Genomic DNA, 18520 nt, shown 5'->3' with positions numbered 1-18520 from the left:
TCGCCTCCACGATCAGATCGTAGGCTTTTGATATTCTTTCCATGATGCTTCTCCACAAGAGTCTTAAAGTCTTTAAACTTGTCAAAAGACTCTGACTTGTGACGCATCAAATAGACATATCCAATTTTCGAGAAGTCATCAATAAATGTGATGAAGTATCGAAAACCACCTCTTGCCTCCGTAGACATTGGTCCACATACATCGGAATGAACGAGCTCAAGTACTTCCTTGGCCCTATTGCCCTTAGCCTTAAAAGGCCTCTTGGTTATCTTGCCTTCTAAGCATGACTCACACTTATGAAAAGGTTCCTCCTCTAGACCTTTGATAAGATCTTGTTGAACAAGAGAATTGATCCTCCTTTCATTTGCATGGCCAAGTCTAAGGTGCCATAAGTACGTTTCGTTCATTGAACTTGAAGGTTCCTTTCGTTTCTTTGAAATTTTCGATGTTGTATTGAGTTCTGATTTGCGACTATTAAATTGTGTAGAAATGATTGTGTACAGATTGTTTTCCATGATACCACGACAGATATAAGAACCATCTTTCTTAATAACGCAGTTGTCATTAAAAGAAATCGAATATCCATCATAAACCAATTTAGAAACTGAAATTAAATTTCTTCTAAAAGAAGGTATCAACAAAACATTCTTCAAAATCAAAAATCTATCACTACTAAAACGCAAATAAATGTCTCCCACTGCAACGGCCGCCACTTTGGTAGCGTCGCCCAGCTGGACTTTGATCTCACGATCATGTAGCCGTCTTTTCACCTGCATTAAGTTATGATCAAAACAAATATGATCAATGGCTCATTTGTCAATAACCCAAGTGCAAGTAGATGTCAAAGTCAAACATGACTCAACTACTAAAGTTTGGTGCATACATGTAGCCTTGCCCCTTTTAGGATAGTCTGGCTTCCAATGCCCCTTTTCTCCGCACTTGAAACACTTCCCCAAGGGCTTCTTGTTTGCCTTTTTCTTCTTCTTTCCCTTAGCCACTTTGCCCGATTCTGAGTTCGGTGCCTTCCTTTTTCCTTTGCTAGGCTTGAAGCCAGAGGAACGAGGTGCCGAAGTCATCATGGCAGCCTTAGCCTGGACCATAAGGTCCTCTGCTGACTGAAGTTCAGTCAATAGTTCTGCCAAGGTGTAATTCCTTTTGTTCATCTCAAAGTTGAGCTTGAACTGTTGGAAGCTAGGGGGAAGACTTTGAAGGATGATTGTTACCTGAGACTCGGGATCGATCGTCCATCCCAACACCTCAATCTGGTTGAGGTGGCCCATCATCTCGAGGACATGGTCCCTCACAGACGAGCCCTCCTTCATTGTCTTCGACATGATACTCCGAAAGGCTTGAGACTTAGTCGTTCGATTCTGAGTACCAAAAAGATTCTTGAGATTCTGCATAATTTCAGTGGCAGTTTCCATGGCAGAATGTCGATGCTTGAGTACTGAAGACATAGATGCCAACATGTAGCACTTAGCCATCTCATTCGCCTTATGCCACTTTCTATGTGCATCTCTGAGTCCTACCGCAGCGTTAGCCGCCGGTACTGGAGGTCGCGGGGTTGTGAGCACAAAGTTGTACTCTTCAGTTGTAAGAACGATGTCCAAATTTTATTTCCATTCTATGTAATTTTGGCCCTCGAGTTTGTTTTCTTTGAGAATTGCAGAAAGAGGATTGAACGACATTGTGATGATTTGAATTGCACTACAAAACAGAGTATTTTACTATTTGTCATAAACTTATGTAAGAAATTTGATTAGATTAACCATAAAACTTTTCAATATCTTACAACTGTAAAATTAAAATTTTGTACCTTCCAGAGGAAGTCAATACGCATTAAAATCTTACAATATTACTGGTCACAACACCGACGAATAGTCCAGAGACCACAGAGTGGCATGGCCGCCTAATGTTGCCTAAGCAAGACCACCGAATTTAGCATTACAGAATCTCATTTCTACAACACACTCCCATAATAATGCTTATGTGCTGCTAACAAGATCAAGCTATCTCATAAATCATGTGTGAACTTCTGAATCTCGTAGTTTCTTAGGATTATTGTTCCCACAGAGCAGGTGGCGATAATATTGGAAACCACATTCTAGTTCACACCATTTATATTTGAGAAGTCCGCCATATGAACTTGCTATTTCTTAGGATTATTGTCCCCACAGTGCAGGTGGCGATAATATTAGAAAAATGCTTCATAAATTGCAGACCAATTGGTGGAGACCATATACAAACGTTGAGTTCGTAATTATAGCTTAGATATTTGGGTTATGGTTTTTCTTTAATTATCCTTAGCCTTAGGGCAGAGAAAGGCTTGATTAAATTCTGTTGGTATTTAATTTGCTGGATAATTAAATCTTTAGTTTAATGTTGTTATCTTCCTTTAGGAAACTGTTATTCTAGAATTTAATTCTTATTCATGTCTACTATAAGGTATATCTAAAATAAACAAATTATTTAATCCTTAATAAGACATGAAAAATAAATTCAAATTATTTCCTTGTTCAAGATTAGGAAGAGATATTTCATTATTTAATGTATTCATACGTATCTATCCTTTTTAGGATCTTTGATATATAAATATTACGAAACTATAAATTATTCTCATCTATATCATCTAGGAATCAAAATAATATTATTCATTTCCATAGATATAGAAAATAATAAAAATATTCCTTAAGTCTAGATAAATATTAGGAAACTATTAAATTATTCTCATCTATATCATCTAAGAATAAAATAATATTATTTATTTTCATAGATATAGAAAATAATAAAAATATTCCTAAAATCTAGACAAATCTTCCAAAAAGATTTTATTTCCATTAAATAATAATATTTTAATGATATCTTTTAATAAAATAATAAAATAATCATTAAAATAATCATTCATCGTTATCTCATCGTACGAGGTTCGCACGAACGATGAACGACGAAGATCCGACGAGTTCGTCGTCGAATCACGACGCACGCAGCGTCTCGGCCACCGGCGCGCAGGTGGCGCGCCAGCGTCTCGGTCCGTCGAGCCATCGGGTGTCGCCGCGTCTCGGTCTTGTCAACCGTCGGGTGCCGACGCGTCTCGGCCAGCTGCCAGCGCCCGTTACCGACGCTTCTCGGCCGTCTCGGCACGTCGGGTGACGCGGTCCTCGGCCAGCAGTGCGCACGACGGTGGCGCTGCTCTCGGCCAGTTGCTGTCGCCCGTCTCGGCCTATCCGAGCGACGATGCTCCCATCGCAGTGGCACACGGCGCGGGACTCGGTGCATCCGTCTCCGCCAGTGGCTCGGGACTCCGTCTCGGACCTTCCACCTAGGGTTGGAGTTCCTTCGCGTCTCGGTGTCTCAGCCGGTTCTCGGTCGAACCGCCGCACCACGCCAGCATCCATGTCGGTCTTGACGCGGGTGCGTCTGGGGCGTGCGATCTCGGCCTGCGACGCGCACGAGCCCTAGCTCGTCCGCGCATCGCCACGTGATCGTGGCTCCCTGGCTCCCACTGTCTCGACATCCCTACCTCGATCGTGCGTGGTGCGATCCGTCTCGGCACGAGCGCCGGCGGATTGCACGTCTTGTACGATCGAGCAATTCAAGTTCTTTGATTCGATAGTTCTTGAGTTCATCATGCATATTAAGTTAAACAAAACACCAAGAACAGCTTCGCAATCAAATTGGACATGCATACATGAATTTCGCGAAATTTAAATCTAAATAATCAAAGCCAAAGACTGGCTCTAATACCAATTGAAGGGGTTGTCAGCGGAAGCGTGCAGGAATTTACCGATCACATAAATTTGATCTATTTAGCAGATTATTTAGACAAATTCTATTCGCGTAATTATCACATGTATCATGCTCATAACTTGAATTAAAACATGTTTGAGCATATAAAATCCCTAAAACATCGATGATGGCTTGCGTCTTCTCCACATGAAGATTTTCAGTACTCGACCTCGGACCTTCTGACTGGTGTCCCGGACTATACGCTGATATTTGTGTGGGCAAATCTCACCAACGTACTAGGACTTGAATAACGAAGACAGAACTCAGCTCACGGAGGAGGCAAAAATTCGAACTCTCTCTTTCTCTGATGGGGACGAAAATTCTGAACAATAATAATTGTGTTTTCTGTCTCCATTATTCTCCTATTTATATTAAGTCACATATTGGGCCCAGTCAGGGATCTAAGGAAGAATTTGGAACATGCCTCACCCAATTAGCTTTTTACTAATTAAATTGAACCCACAATTTAATATATGCTTATATTGGAATATTACAAGCAGCCACTACAGAAGTAATATTGCACTGCCTTCCAAATCCAAAATTACAAGTATTCCGGGTTTCCTTTAATTGCATTTAATTTATTTCTCGTGCTTAAGATAGAAACATCCATTAATTAATTATTGTCTGTTATGGACTTAATTAATTAACATATTTTAATCTCCAAGAGTGGACTTAGCAAGAAACTCTTATTTATTATTCATAGAGTAATTAAACTCCAACTAGCTAGGTTCCGAATAATAAAACCTTGTTTCGAGCTCCTCTTGTGGATGTTATCAAACGAGACTCTCCTCGCGCACGATTCAACGCAATAGCAATCCTAGCACCGCTAGATAATGATCGCCACTACCCAATATACCTGGATCGTTGGGTGACAAAAAACCCGCACCTTTGGTAAGTCAAAGTAGTAGATACTCAATATCGTATGCTCAATGCTAACATACATTGATTAAGAATTAATTATCAAGACCTCGTCTTTCAGTAGATAGCATAAAGACTCGTCTTGCTGTTAGATCCATTCAGTGCTATACCACACCAACGTCATCTTATTTCAATAAGGCTTAGAAATAATCGGACTGACATTGCAACCTTTCGCGATAGGTAGTCTAGGCATATCTAGGTTGTGAAATTCGTATTTTTCTTTGTTTAGAACTGACCGTGTTACCTTAAATTGGACGACGCCCACAACCTGCCTACTAAACAAAGACTTAGACTTTGTTACGTTTGCTTATACATTTAAATATGCAATAAACAACCATTAAATGTAAAACATAACAACATTATGACAAAAAAATAATCTGTTGCATTTATTGGAAAATAACAATTAGAGTTTTACATTATCCAATCACTCGAAAGGTGATTTCTAGTATACAAAACCCTAACACATAATATGTCAATACAATGCTTGTACAATGTCAATATGAAATTTTATTGACATTGTCATGTCTTTGTGTTGATGTATTTCATACACTGTATTGACATTGTGTTTCTAAACCCTAAATTTGTAGTTGCTATTATTTTTTAATATTAAAAAATAAAAAACGAAATTACACATGGAAAATTGTAGATCACAAAATTTCTAAAATCCTATGATCTTAAATTAGTTGTAGTTAGCAATTAAATGATGAGTTAGCAATTGATCACTCCCTAACATTACTAAAATAAACAGATATTTTCAAGATAAGTTTGCATAATTTTGAACCCCAAACAAAAGTGAAAAAGATAGTCAAATGCTACCTCCGTCCCTTAAAAACAGAAACGATTTCCATTTGGTCATTCCCTTAAAAATAGAAACTTTCCAAAACTTTTTATTTTATGAGCTGAACCCCATAATCCACTAACACTACTTCCTCTACTTTTTCTCTTCCTCTCTCTTTACCCATTTTTCTCTCCCTCTCTTACTCTACCCTTTTTTCTCTCTGTCTTTCTTACTTAACCAATTGTGCATCAAAACTCATGTCGTTTCAAAAGTTTCTATTTTTCAAGGCCAGGTAGTAGTACTTAAGAAAATTATTAATTACTATTAACTTACAAAGAGGCTTGCTGGAAGAAAATTGAGTAGCATCGCTAGCATAATAATCTTGTTATGTGCCAGTTGAAACAGGTAAGCCAGTCGTACTAACATACTTCTCAACATGCAATCTGTTGCTGTCGGAGAAATTATGGCAAAAAAGATGTTGCTTCAAGGCTTGTTCATGGTAATCAATAGATTGTTCAGGTAAATGGCTCATAGCTTGCTCCTCTCTAGCAAATGAAAATCTTGACTAACTGCTATTCGGAGCTTTCCAGGAACCTGGTTCTCCATAAGACCCTTGTCGTCTATCAGTTTCACCTAGCAACTTAGCCAAGTTCAGAGGTGAAGTTACAAACTTATCCCATGAGTCAAAGTCTAGTGATAAAATATTTGATATAATGCTCCCTTGTATCAATAACAGAACTGCCCACTTCAGTTTCATATCTCCCAAACTGAGATATTTTCTCTTTTCTCAGTAACAGAGTAGAATCTACAGTACCATTATTGAATATATCCTCCAGATACGCACTTAGAATAATAGAAGTTGAAACCTTCGAGTTATCGCTTCTATATACAGCTTGCCTATTAGAATCAATACTGATTTAACAACCAGCATTGTCAAATGCAGGAGAAATAAAATCAGAATGCTTTAAAATAAGTGCATCAGAAAACTCTGGTACTCTACAGGAAGCAATCTCAGGATCCTTAACCCTCTGGCTATGAAAAGATAACAAACCATCGTCCAATTCTGGAAGGTCGACATTAGCTACTTCATCGGGCGTTCCACGAATTTTAAAAACAATTTTATAATAAAATAATTGGATATGAAATAATATTATTATTTATTTGGACGGTAACATTAAGAAATTGAGTATATGTGCATGTAGTCATTTTATATAATTTACAAAACTAAAAATTATTTAATACTAATAAAATAATTTGATGCGAATGACCATGATAGTTTCATTTAATGATAAAACTCAAAAATTAAATATATATGCATGGATGTAGTCGTTTTTATATTGAAATTTTAAAAATTATTTAATAATAAAATAGTTTGATGTGAATGAGTATGATTATTTTATTTGATTATAATACTGAGAAATTAAATGGAATATAAAAAATATCCACATTCTTGATAATGGGAGAAGAGATTAAGCAAGTAATGTATAATATCTACATTTATTAATTACTAAGATGTTAAACTATCTCCTCAATCGGCTAAAGTCTAAATGTATGTAAATGATGATTATGAAAAATTTAGTGTTTCCTAAATAATCATATAAGGTTAATTATGTAAAATATTAAATTAAATAATTATCATAAATTTAATCTGAATGTAAAATACTCAAACTATCCAGTTTTGTTTACACAATTTTTGTTAATTTATCACTACTCTCAAGAGGTTAAATTTTAACCATGAATTGGATGTGAAATAATATTATTATTTATTTGGACGGTAACATTAAGAAATTGAGTATATGTGCATGTAGTCATTTTATATAATTTACAAAACTAAAAATTAGTTAATACTAATAAAATAATTTGATGCGAATGACCATGATAGTTTCATTTAATGATAAAACTCAAAAATTAAATATATATGCATGGATGTAGTCGTTTTTATATTGAAATTTTAAAAATTATTTAATAATAAAATAGTTTGATGTGAATGAGTATGATTATTTTATTTGATTATAACACTGAGAAATTAAATGGAATATAAAAAATATCCACATTCTTGATAATGGGAGAAGAGATTAAGCAAGTAATGTATAATATCTACATTTATTAATTACTAAGATGGTAAACTATCTCCTCAATCGGCTAAAGTCTAAATGTATGTAAAAGATGATTATGAAAAATTTAGTGTTTCCTAAATAATCATAGAAGGTTAATTATGTAAAATATTAAATTAAATAATTATCATAAATTTAATCTGAATGTAAAATACTCAAACTATCCAGTTTTGTTTACACAATTTTTGTTAATTTATCACTACTCTCAAGAGGTTAAATTTTAACCATGAATTTATCTTACTCCAATTATGCAAGGGCACAGACAAAATTAATGCAATAAATACCAAAGCTTCAAGTTATACATAACTTACTAGTTAAATAAATCTTAACTTCAAGAATTAATTATAATCATCATAAAAGTTGGACTAAACTAACACTAATATTTTAAAAGAAGACTTAGGCTCAACTATTTAAATTTTAGAGGGTTTATTCCATAATAAAAAATAATTAAAAAAACCAAAAACTTAATTAATTTAAAGTCCATTATGCTAAGAAATAAAAATGAAACCCAATTCACTTCAAATTCAAACTCTGAAACCCTAGTTAATTCAAATTCAAAGTCTGAAACTTGCGCCTCCTTCCCCCAACGCCTCTTTCTCTCAAATCTCCCTTCTCTCTCGCCTCTGCCGGAAACGGCTGCCACTGCCGGCCCGCCGGCCATCTCTCCCTGCTTCCCTTCTCTCCTTTCCTCTCTTCTCACTCTCCCTCTCGGTCTCCCTCTCCGCCAGCACCGCCGCCGGCTGGAAACTGCCGCTGCTGTCGTCGGGCTGCCGCCGTCGCTGCGCCGGCCGCCGTCGCCGTCGTCGTTCGTGAGGTAAGTATATTTCACTTTTAATTTGTAAAAACAAGTTTCTAAACTTTGAATCTTTGCTTAAATTTTCAGAAATTAAGAGGGGTTGAAAAGGAGCCAAGAAGTGTCGTGTTTGCCGTATTTCGCCACCACCGCCGGCTGCCGTCGCCGCCGCCGACCCGGCGCTGCTGCTGTTGCTGACAGAGGACAGAAACTCCAGCCAGGGTATGATTTCTTACTTCCTTAGTCAAATTCTTAATTGAGTGGCTTATGTATTTGTGATTCAAGAGGGCTAAGGTTTTTCCTATTTATGCATAAAAGTTGAGATCTTGAAGAAACACTAAGCATGCTTGTGTTTTGGGTTTTGGGACAGAGATATGTACTAAATTATGGCTTGCTTTGAACAAAGAATTTTGGTAGGGAACTTGCTTAGATATGAGAAAAAGCTTGATGAATGAACAATATGCAACTTTCCTCTCCTTGCTAGCTAGACTCTTGAAGCACTTTCTTCTAAACTAGAATGTGTGGAAACATGGATTTTTGTGGGTGGGATAGATGAATTTATGTGATGAAACTGATGAGAGATTGTGATGGGAAAAAGGTTGATAGGGATGTTCTATATATAGTGAATTTCTTACCGAGTGATCTTGAATGTGGCGACAAGATACATGAGGCTCCTCTCCTCTCAGTCTTCATACTCATCATGGTGTTGGGGACTTTGTTTCTCATCATGCAAGATTTTGAAAGATGATAATGCATGTGTGCTTTGGTGTCACCACAAAGAGAATGGCGTCAAAGTTGTTTTGTGGACTATCCATTCTTTGACTAAAGGGAGAAATGGAGTGTAGAAGTTCTTTGTCTTCTAACATGACAAGCTCTTCTTTCTTTGACTGCAGGACATGGTTTGGGAGAAAAAGTGGGCATTCGAGACTAAAGAGTGGCTATCCGAAAAGTGCCATAATGCCTATTGCAAAGTGTTGGATACAGAGGGTTATATATATATATATATATATATATATATATATATATTCACATGTATAGCTAGTGTATTACTCATGCCGCAAGGCAAGCAATTTTCCCAACTTCTTGCACCTACTTGTTCGAGCAATTTTCCTTTCTCCCATCTTGGTAATTAATTATTCTCAACATAGATAAAAGATGTAAAGCAAGCAAACATAGTAGTTTAAAAGATGTGGGATATTACAGTTTTCTTCTTGATAAGATTTTAATGAAGTTTGTTTCTTCTTGCAGGAGCTTGGGAAGGGGTGGACTGCAGAAGCAACTAGCTTCCTATATTGGACTCCCGGCCCTGATGAATAAAATGAGTAGGTACATTTTTTTTGTAAGAGATCATCTCATGTTGTGATTTAGTACTTATTTTTTCTAGTGATGATAAAAGAAAATGAAAGAAATTCTCTTTTTTTCTATGATATAAAACGTTTCCTTCCTTTCGCTTAAGATTTGAAAATCATGTTAATAAAAACCACGTTTAAATAACACTTAATTTTCCTGGGGTCTTACATGATATGCAAATATTCACACTGTTTTGTAGGGAATGAGCTTCATAAAAGGGAATTTTAATGCCAGAAAAGGAAGGTAGGAAGGTAAGACTGATCTTGCAAAGATGATAGGAAAGAAAGATGGCATGGCAATATATTTTTAAAGAAAACAATTTAATCGATCAATCAAAATTGAATGTTGGAAAGTTTCGAAGATGATCTAAATTGACAGAGTACTACGTTTTTTTATTCTGATAAAGATACACTGGTAGATGTTTGCTTTCAGCATTTTGGTATGTGAGAAGGTACCAGGTTTCTAGCAGGCCGGAAATCCGAGCTATTATTGTAGTCGTCAAATCTTGGTCTTTGAGGATTCTGGTAACTCTACTTCTCATCTTTTTCGGGTGTCATTCAAACCTGTATATACTCAACTTGTGATGTTTCCTACTTATACATGAGTGCCTAACTGCTATTTATTCTCATTCATGCCTGATATGTTGATTTTATAGAGGACTTACATGTTTTTTTGTAATTGACATGTTATGATTAAGAGTAAATTTCCGAGAGGTTGTCTGCCATGGCTCTCTAATATGTGCTTCTCCCTAGTTTTTCATGATTTCATACACATCACCAATTGATAAACAATGGATATTAGCTTCTTAAATATCCAAAAATTGCCCTAGTACTATGCTACTCTGTACTGAGGACGAAATGCTTCCATGAACAGAGTTTCACCACTTGCTATTTGTGTATGCATGCAAGATTTTCTCTCTATTGATTGTCACTACTTTCACCACTTTTTTATGGGTTATTAGTGTAGGCTTCATTTCTCTCTCGGGTTGATCTGAAAACTTGTTGCTTACTAACTTCTGGAGAACTAGGTTTCTCGTGCTTCAATAAAGTGACAATAGTGTTCTTTGGTGCCCGATTTCTTGAGCTAAGGAGAGAGAACTATTCCGGTTTTGAAAAATTAATTGAAAAAGCCATAGGGCCGATCGAATGGATGAGAGCTTTATGAGTTGCAATCTTGTTGATATTGGTGCATAAAAATGATTTAGGCAATAGGACAAAAAGCCTCATATCCAAATTATCACATGCCTAACCCTACATAAACCCCTAGTGAGCCATTTTGAGCCCCAAAAACCTAATTTCTTTGTTTAAAAATTTTGAAGTCACTATATTAGCCATACTTATTATATCCATTTGTCGGCCTATATTTTCTACCATAGTCACTAAAATTAAAATGCTAGCACATTCTTGGGAGGGTTTTAATGGTGGCAAGGAAAAGATGGAAGTCCTGTAACATTCTTGGGAGGGTACTTATAGTGGCAAGAAAAAGATGGAAGTCCTGGAACATTCATCAGGTGGTATTCATTTATACTGAGATACAAAGTGAAAAAGCTTCGTCTTCAAACAAAAATAAAATAAAAAGGCAGCCTTTAAAGTGTAAAAAAAATCCAAGGCTAGAAAAAAAAGACAGCCTTTCATGTGTAAGAAAAAGCCAAGGCCAGAAAAGTAAAAGGCAACCTTTCATGTGTAAAAAAAAGCCAAGGCTAGAAAAGTAAAAGGCAGCCTTTCATGTGTTAAAAAAAGCCAAGGCTAGTAAAAAATAAAAATAAAAGGCAGCCTTTCATGTGTAAAAAAAAGCCAAAGGCTAGAAAAAAAGTGAAAAATAGAAATCTGCTCAAAAGAATATGATGACTTTGTTTAGATGGTAGAAAAATTCGAGTTTTAGGTGTTGAGATGTCAGAATTTCGCACGCATTGAGTGAGATGTGAAGGATGTTGTGAAGGATGCTATGATGGATGTGCTAGTATTTTAAGAAGGTGATAAGCTACTTAACCAAATATGATCACACCTTTACCAAAAGCCCCATTACATCCAAATGAATAAGACCTTTTGATTTATGCATCATACTGACTTGTGAGCGATGAATTTTGCTTGAGTTTGGGAGAAAGATCTTATGTGCTTAAAAGAAAGAATAGCCGGAAGATATTCTCTTTATGAATTAGTGACGATGGTTTGAGACTCCCAAGACATAAATCGAACTTACATTGAAGTATTGGGATGCCTAGCTCTTAGGGAATTAGTTCGTGTACAATTCTTGTTCTAAAGTCTTACCCGCGAGTGAATTCGGGGTCAACCTAATTTCTCTAAATGATTTGTGTGATTTGACGTGACTTGAAGTAGAGGATTATCTAATGTCTTGTGAATGTGCTTATTTGTCTAACTTGACTTGAAGTAGAGCAAGACTTATGTTTTGGCGTATTTGATGTGTGTGGGTAATTGTTTAACTTGTTATTATACAATGGATGGAATGGAGGGTAGCGTACTATTGCTCCAGTTCAATTTTGACCATCTCACTATTTATTCCAGTGAGTTGAAGGGTATAAAGCTGCAACCAATATTTGCTTCAATAGTCAAACATTTATTTTTATAAACCTAAATCTTTCTGATGCTCTACACTTGTCGGTACCTGATAAAATTGGGGTTGTACTTGCTTTGTCTATTTCTGAAGAACACGATATATTCACTATGCCTGGATGTGTGGTTAGTTATTCTCTTCTTTGTACATACATTTAGATATAATTTTTTGTTTAGTTGTAGGAAGTGGAATACATACAACAGCTTATAATTTTTACCTCCTTGGAATTCTTCTACATGTTGCACTAAACCTGTAACCCTTTTCTTGGTTGTATGCAGGAAAGACTTTGTGTTTGAGTCAGATCACAGAGCAATCATGCTGCGTTTGAGGCTATTGAGATAATTCAGCATATTCTTGTATTACTCGTAGTCGATTTGAAGGCCTCTCTAAGCATTTAGATTCATTCTTGCAAATGTTATCTCTTGTGCAACTAAGGTGTTTTCCGTGAAAGTTCCTATGCATAAATAGACTAGAAAGTACTTAGTCGATCTAAAGGTCGAGGGTGGTAGGGGGCGACTGAGTTCTTAACATAAAAGAAACGGGTGGAAAGGATGGAAAACTGAAGGCACAAGTCTATTTATTGATTTTTGAGCTTGCTTTGCTTGATCTTTTGCTTCTTGGTTGTTGCACCTATATTTTTCTGCTTATTTAATTGATTCTTTGCTGCATTTTTGCAGATTTATAATTAATCTGTTAAATATATTATAGTTTTGTAAGTTATACTGAGGCTGACGTTTTTCTTCTTTTTCTAATCCACTGTTTGCTGTCTTGCTGCTCTATAAATAATACATGCATAGTATCCTATTTTTCTTTATCTCATATGCCTGCACAAATATGTGTTATATTAGTGTTTCTTTGATATATAAACCCCCATTGATTGTCAAATCTTGGCATCTTAATATATGTTTTTACAGGCTCTTTCCCAAGTACTTACTAGACACATTTCCTTTTTACTTTGGCATTAGGTTTGCTGAACTTGCATCTAAAAAGAAATCATGGGCCTTGGAAGCTGGTTGAGCTCTCAATTGAGTCTATAACAAATGTATATAGTATTTTACCGTACATGCAATATCTACACTTTGAGAAGATTTTGCCTTTTATACATATGCAGTTTTCAATTTCTCATTTGTTTTGCCTACTGTTAACATGGGCATTTGTTTTGTATAGTTTCTTGCATTGCTGAAAAAATGTTTGGTATAGATTCAAGAGAGTTAAATGCTCCCACCGAGGCAAGTTACCCGAAGGGCCAACTGGAACGTAATACAAAGCGCTTGGCAGATGTCGTCTCAGATGCTTCAAATTTTCGGTAATTCATTGTGATAAACTTTGTAAGCTTTGCTTCAGTACAACTAATTTTAAAATCTTATATAGTGCTATAGATTTCGTGGTAAGGTTTCTTTGCTTTTCATGATTGAAGGTCGACAAGACTCAAAGCATGATATCTGAGTTTCTTAGAAAATGTCTTTGCTTATGTGAACACTAATGATGTGCTTGAAGAGATAACTAATGGATGCTAATTTTATGAAATTTACTTTCAAATGAAAAGGTGAGAGTTTGATTGAAAAGGTGAGAGTTTGAGAACCTGCAATAACTTAGACTTGATGATCACCTCCATGCTTATCTTATCTTAAATGTTTGTACTATATAGTCTGGGGACAATCTTATTTGTATTTTGCATGTTATTTGCAAGTATAGTGTGTGCCTGTGGATCTAGTGGCAAATTTCTGAACTTAAACCTAACCAACTAATTTTTTTTGCTGGTATTTTGTGAAATGGAATATAGAGGGCTTCCCAAACTGTAGTTGCTATGTTCACAAGTCACTTAGCACATAGAATGAGTTTGCAAGTTAACAAGCATATTTTTTTGTCATCTTGATCGTCTAATTGAAAAACTACCACGAACTGTTCAATTGATTTCATTTCCTCATTTGGTTTTTGTCATTGCAAAGAGATACAAATGATTAGTAAGAAGAGTTTAACTATTTGTCGATGTATGATGGTTAGTTATTTGTTTTATTTGACGTTTTATGTCTCAAGAGTCGAGAGTAAATGGAAATTGATATGCTATGTTAGTTGTAATGTTACCCCGTTCTAAAATTTTTAGCTTGCCTATAATGTTTATCCTTTGTGAATGCTTCTGCTTCAGGATCGGTCATTAAGCATCAACGTGTGACTCACCTTACCTTACGCTGGGTATTGCTTTACGAGCTGATTTAGATGCTTTGAGGAAGCTTGCATATTGGGAAGCTTGTCCCTTCCTCGGTTATCAGTTAATGTTATTATTGTGAGTTTTAGCTACCTCGGTTATCAGTTAATGTTATTATATTATGAGTTTTAGCTACCTCGGTTATCAGTTAATGTTATTATTGTGAGTTTTAGTCTTACTTCGGATTTATGACATTATGATGTTTTCCTTTGGGGGTAAGGCATTGGAGCAGTTTGTGGACCGTCTCATTGAGTATTACTGCTCCAGTTTAGTTTTGACCACCTCAATATATTCAAACATTTATTTATTAAACCTAACCTTAGTTCGATATTAAGTGTGTCATTCATACTAAAGCTGAAGAACTACTGCACAATCTTTCTGATGCTTTACACTTGTCGATACCCAATAAAATTGGAGTTGGTCTTGCTTTGTCTCATTCTGAAGAACACGATATCTTCACGATACCAGGATGTGTGGTTAGTTATTCTCTTCTTTGTACATACATTTAGATATAATTTTTGTTTAACATATTCTGTTGTGTGCCAATTCTGTTGCGTTTGAGGCTTCTGATGTAATTAACATATTCTTGTGTCACTCTTAGTCGATTTGAAGGCCTCTCTAAGCATTTGGATTCATTCTATTTGAAGGCCTCTCTAAGCATTTAGATTCATTCTTTCCAATGTTATCTCTTGTGCGACTAAGGTGTTTTCTATTATAGTTCGTAGTGCATAAATAGAGTAGAATATACTTAGTCGATCTGAAGGTCGGGGGTGGTAGGTGGCAACTGAGTTTTTAACTTATAAGAAACGGGGGAAGGTGTGGAAAATAGAAGGCACAAGTCTATTTATTGGTTTTTGAGCTTGCTTTGCTTGGTCTTCTGCTTCCTAGTTGTTGCGCCTATATTTTTCTACTTATTTTATTCATTCTTTGCTGTCTTTTGCAGCTATATAATTAAATTGTTACATATATTAAATTTTTGTTTGTTATACTGTGCTTGACGTTTTTCATCTTTTTCTAATCCAATTTTTGCTACCTTGCAGCATAATTAATTAATATTCTCATATGCCGTGTACAAATATGTGCAATATTAGTGTTTCTTAGATTTACAGGCTCTTTCCCAAGTAAAGTTACTTACTAGACACATTTCCTTTTTACTTTGGCATTAAGTTTGCTGTACTTGCATCTAAAAAAGAAATCATGGGCCTTGGAAGCTGGTGGAGCAATCAATGAGTGTCAGTAAAGATACTTTCTATAAGGTTAGTGTTGCCACTACTGTGGCAGGGTGACTGATCTTTCTCATGATTTTAATATTTTTGCAATGCCGGAATGGAAACTGCAGCTTGTTGCTACTATGTAGTAAATACTTAAATTACAATGGATGGAATCTAGACTACTTCGATTTCTATATATTTGGTCAAGTTCCGCAACAATTTAATTTGACTTAACATCTCTTATATGCCAGTTAAGTAGTTTTATACATAGTCTACTATATTTGAGTTTGTTATCTTTACATGTCCGTTAGGTGATTATGCAACAAATTTTGGTTTACAGAAGAACATATTAGTAGTGTTGTAAAATACTATTCAACCTAACAATGTTAGTTCTAATGTTACCCTGTTCTAAAAAATTTTGGTTTGCCTATAATGCTCATCCTTTGTGAATGCTTATGCTTCAGGATCAGTCATTAAGCATCAATGTGTGACTCACCTTACGTGGGGTATTGCTTTACGAGCTGTTTTAGATGCTTTGAGGAAGCCTGCAGATTCAGAAGTTTGTTCCTTCCTAGTTTATCAGTTAATGTTATTATTGTGAATTTCAGTCTTACCTTGAATTTATGACATTCTGATGTTTTCCTTTGGGAGTATGGCATTGGAGCAGTTTGTGGACCATCTCATTGAGTGGCCACAGTATGCCATCATATCCTGCACTGAGTAGCATTTATAGATGGGGCACTCAACAGTATTTCCGCGGCTTATACTGAACCTGATGTTGGCCATACTGCCAATACTGGTTGTGGATAATACTTCTACTCCAAGTGATTTGTGTGAACTCATGATCACTGCAAATTTGTCCTTCTGGTTTCAGATTGCAGGCCCACCATTTTCTCTGATCGGACCCAACAGCAATTATCTGGATTATCAATTCCCTCTTCGATCCCACTGCAACATAGACCACCAAGTTCTCTGAGTTCACTCCTAATTACATGAAGCCATCATAACACACCTACCCTTCCTAAGGTAGGTAATAGTGTCTTTGTCTACTAATCTACTCAAAAACCTACAATGCAGTCACTCAGTGCTGCTTTGCTGTCAATACAATCTGCCTCGTCGGATTTCCGTGGGCTTCTAGATCAACCTCAGCAAGCAAGTAAATAATCAGGTTTAACTGTGCTACTCTCTCTCACTGTGCGCTTTATGGATTACATTAACATGGGGACTGGTTTTACAACTATGAGAAGAGAAACTCCCATAGAGGTGATTGGATGTAGCTATCTTATCATTTTTAATTCTCTGTTTACACTTTGTCTTGATCCTTATGGTTTTCCCATGCTTTTACTTTGAGGATTTTCTTCCTTGTTATGAGTTAGCAATTAAAAGTTCTATTAATAGCACATTTAACTTTATCCCACTGGTTAACTAAAATCTCACACTTCTAAATTCTTTCTTAACTCCCGACTACTTTCTCGTTTTCCTTTTCCCCTTTAGTTTCCTTATTATTTGTTTTCTTCCCTGTGCAATGGAGCCGTTCTGATTCTGGTTCAGGCCATCATGAACTTAAAGTTATCGTGCTCAGACAATATTTCCTCATACATGGCTGTTATCTCCTGCCTAAAATCTAAAGCTTTATCTATTGTGAGTGCACTTTCCAATTAAGATAAGTTGATATATATCTTTAAATCTTACAACTGTTGGTAAAGTTAGCACACCTCAAAATTTTTATTGTCCTTGTACTTGTGCTTGGTGTGGTTTTATGAACAGACCCCCCTTAATTCTTTAAAGTGTGATTTTTTCTGTTGCAGCTTATGCAACTCTGTGAAGCTGAAAGTGTATCATACCCGGATGACGTGGCCAGCAACACAGCAACTCAGGATATGGCAAAGTCAGCTGGGGACTCGAGGTATTGGTTTCTAAAATCAAAGCATCATGTTGTTTTTGTCATAACTCTAGAGAGATGCATGTTCATTGCATTTATAATAAAAAAAGATTTCCTAGACCCGTTAAATCTATTGCTACAATTACATTGAAAAACCAACAAGTTTTATACTCTTAAAATAAACTGAATTATTTTCCAAATTTTTCTTGTGATTTTTAATTACTTATTAGTAATGCCTAGTCGTAATTGGGTCTATAACATTGTTTATAGTATTTAGTGTACAATAAGCATTGCAATATCAGCACTTTGAGAAGATTTTGCCTATTATACATATGAGCAGTTGTCATTTTTTTATTTTGCCTTACTTGGTGCTATCATGATCATTTGTTTTGTATAGGTTCTTGCATTGCTGAAAAAAGCTTGGTATAGATTCAAGACAGTTAAATGCTCCCTCCGAGGCAAGTTACCGAACGGGCAATGGAGCTTAAGACAAAGCTCTTGGCAGATGCCGTCTCAAATGATTCAAATTATCAGTCATTCATCATGAATTGTGTTTATTCTGTTTGTATTTTGTGTATGTATTTTGTGTATTGTGTAGTGTTTTTTTGTATGCATGTGTAGAGTGTGTTTGTGTAGCGTAGGTATTTTTGTGTATAGTGTATGTAGTGCAGTGTGTTTTGTTGTGTGCGGACACTACGTCTATTTTGTGTACAGTGTGTGAATTTTACGTGTTGTGTATTTTGCGTATAGTGTGTGATTTTTACGTGTAGTGTATATTATGTTTAGGAATACTTGGTGGAGTGTATGTATACTTCGTGTGAAGTGTGTGCAGTACATGTATATTGTGGGGATAGTATACATTGAGTATATTTTGTCTATATTGTATGTGTAAAAAGGTTGTTATTTATTTT

At 35.9% G+C, this 18520-nt stretch overlaps 1 long non-coding RNA gene across 16 annotated transcripts; it reads left to right on the top strand.

The window, feature by feature from the left end:
• Positions 1-8121: 8121 nt before the first annotated feature.
• LOC121782353 lies at positions 8122-18336 on the top strand. Of its 16 annotated transcripts, none has more exons than XR_006046391.1 (10): positions 8122-8410; positions 8480-8611; positions 9283-9514; positions 9638-9715; positions 9939-12666; positions 13276-13352; positions 13478-13616; positions 14457-17368; positions 17536-17633; positions 18007-18336. It is a non-coding gene; the product is annotated as an uncharacterized LOC121782353 (long non-coding RNA). The 16 variants fall into 16 exon arrangements; XR_006046383.1 differs by having other exon boundaries at positions 9939-13616; positions 14457-14992; positions 15684-15772; positions 16192-17368; XR_006046384.1 differs by having other exon boundaries at positions 9638-9711; positions 9939-9990; positions 10172-13616.
• The last annotated feature ends 184 nt before the right edge of the window (positions 18337-18520 follow it).

Source organism: Salvia splendens, chromosome 20 (genome assembly GCF_004379255.2).
Source record: "Salvia splendens isolate huo1 chromosome 20, SspV2, whole genome shotgun sequence".
NCBI lineage: Eukaryota > Viridiplantae > Streptophyta > Magnoliopsida > Lamiales > Lamiaceae > Salvia > Salvia splendens.
This window is presented reverse-complemented; position numbering and strand designations above follow the sequence as displayed.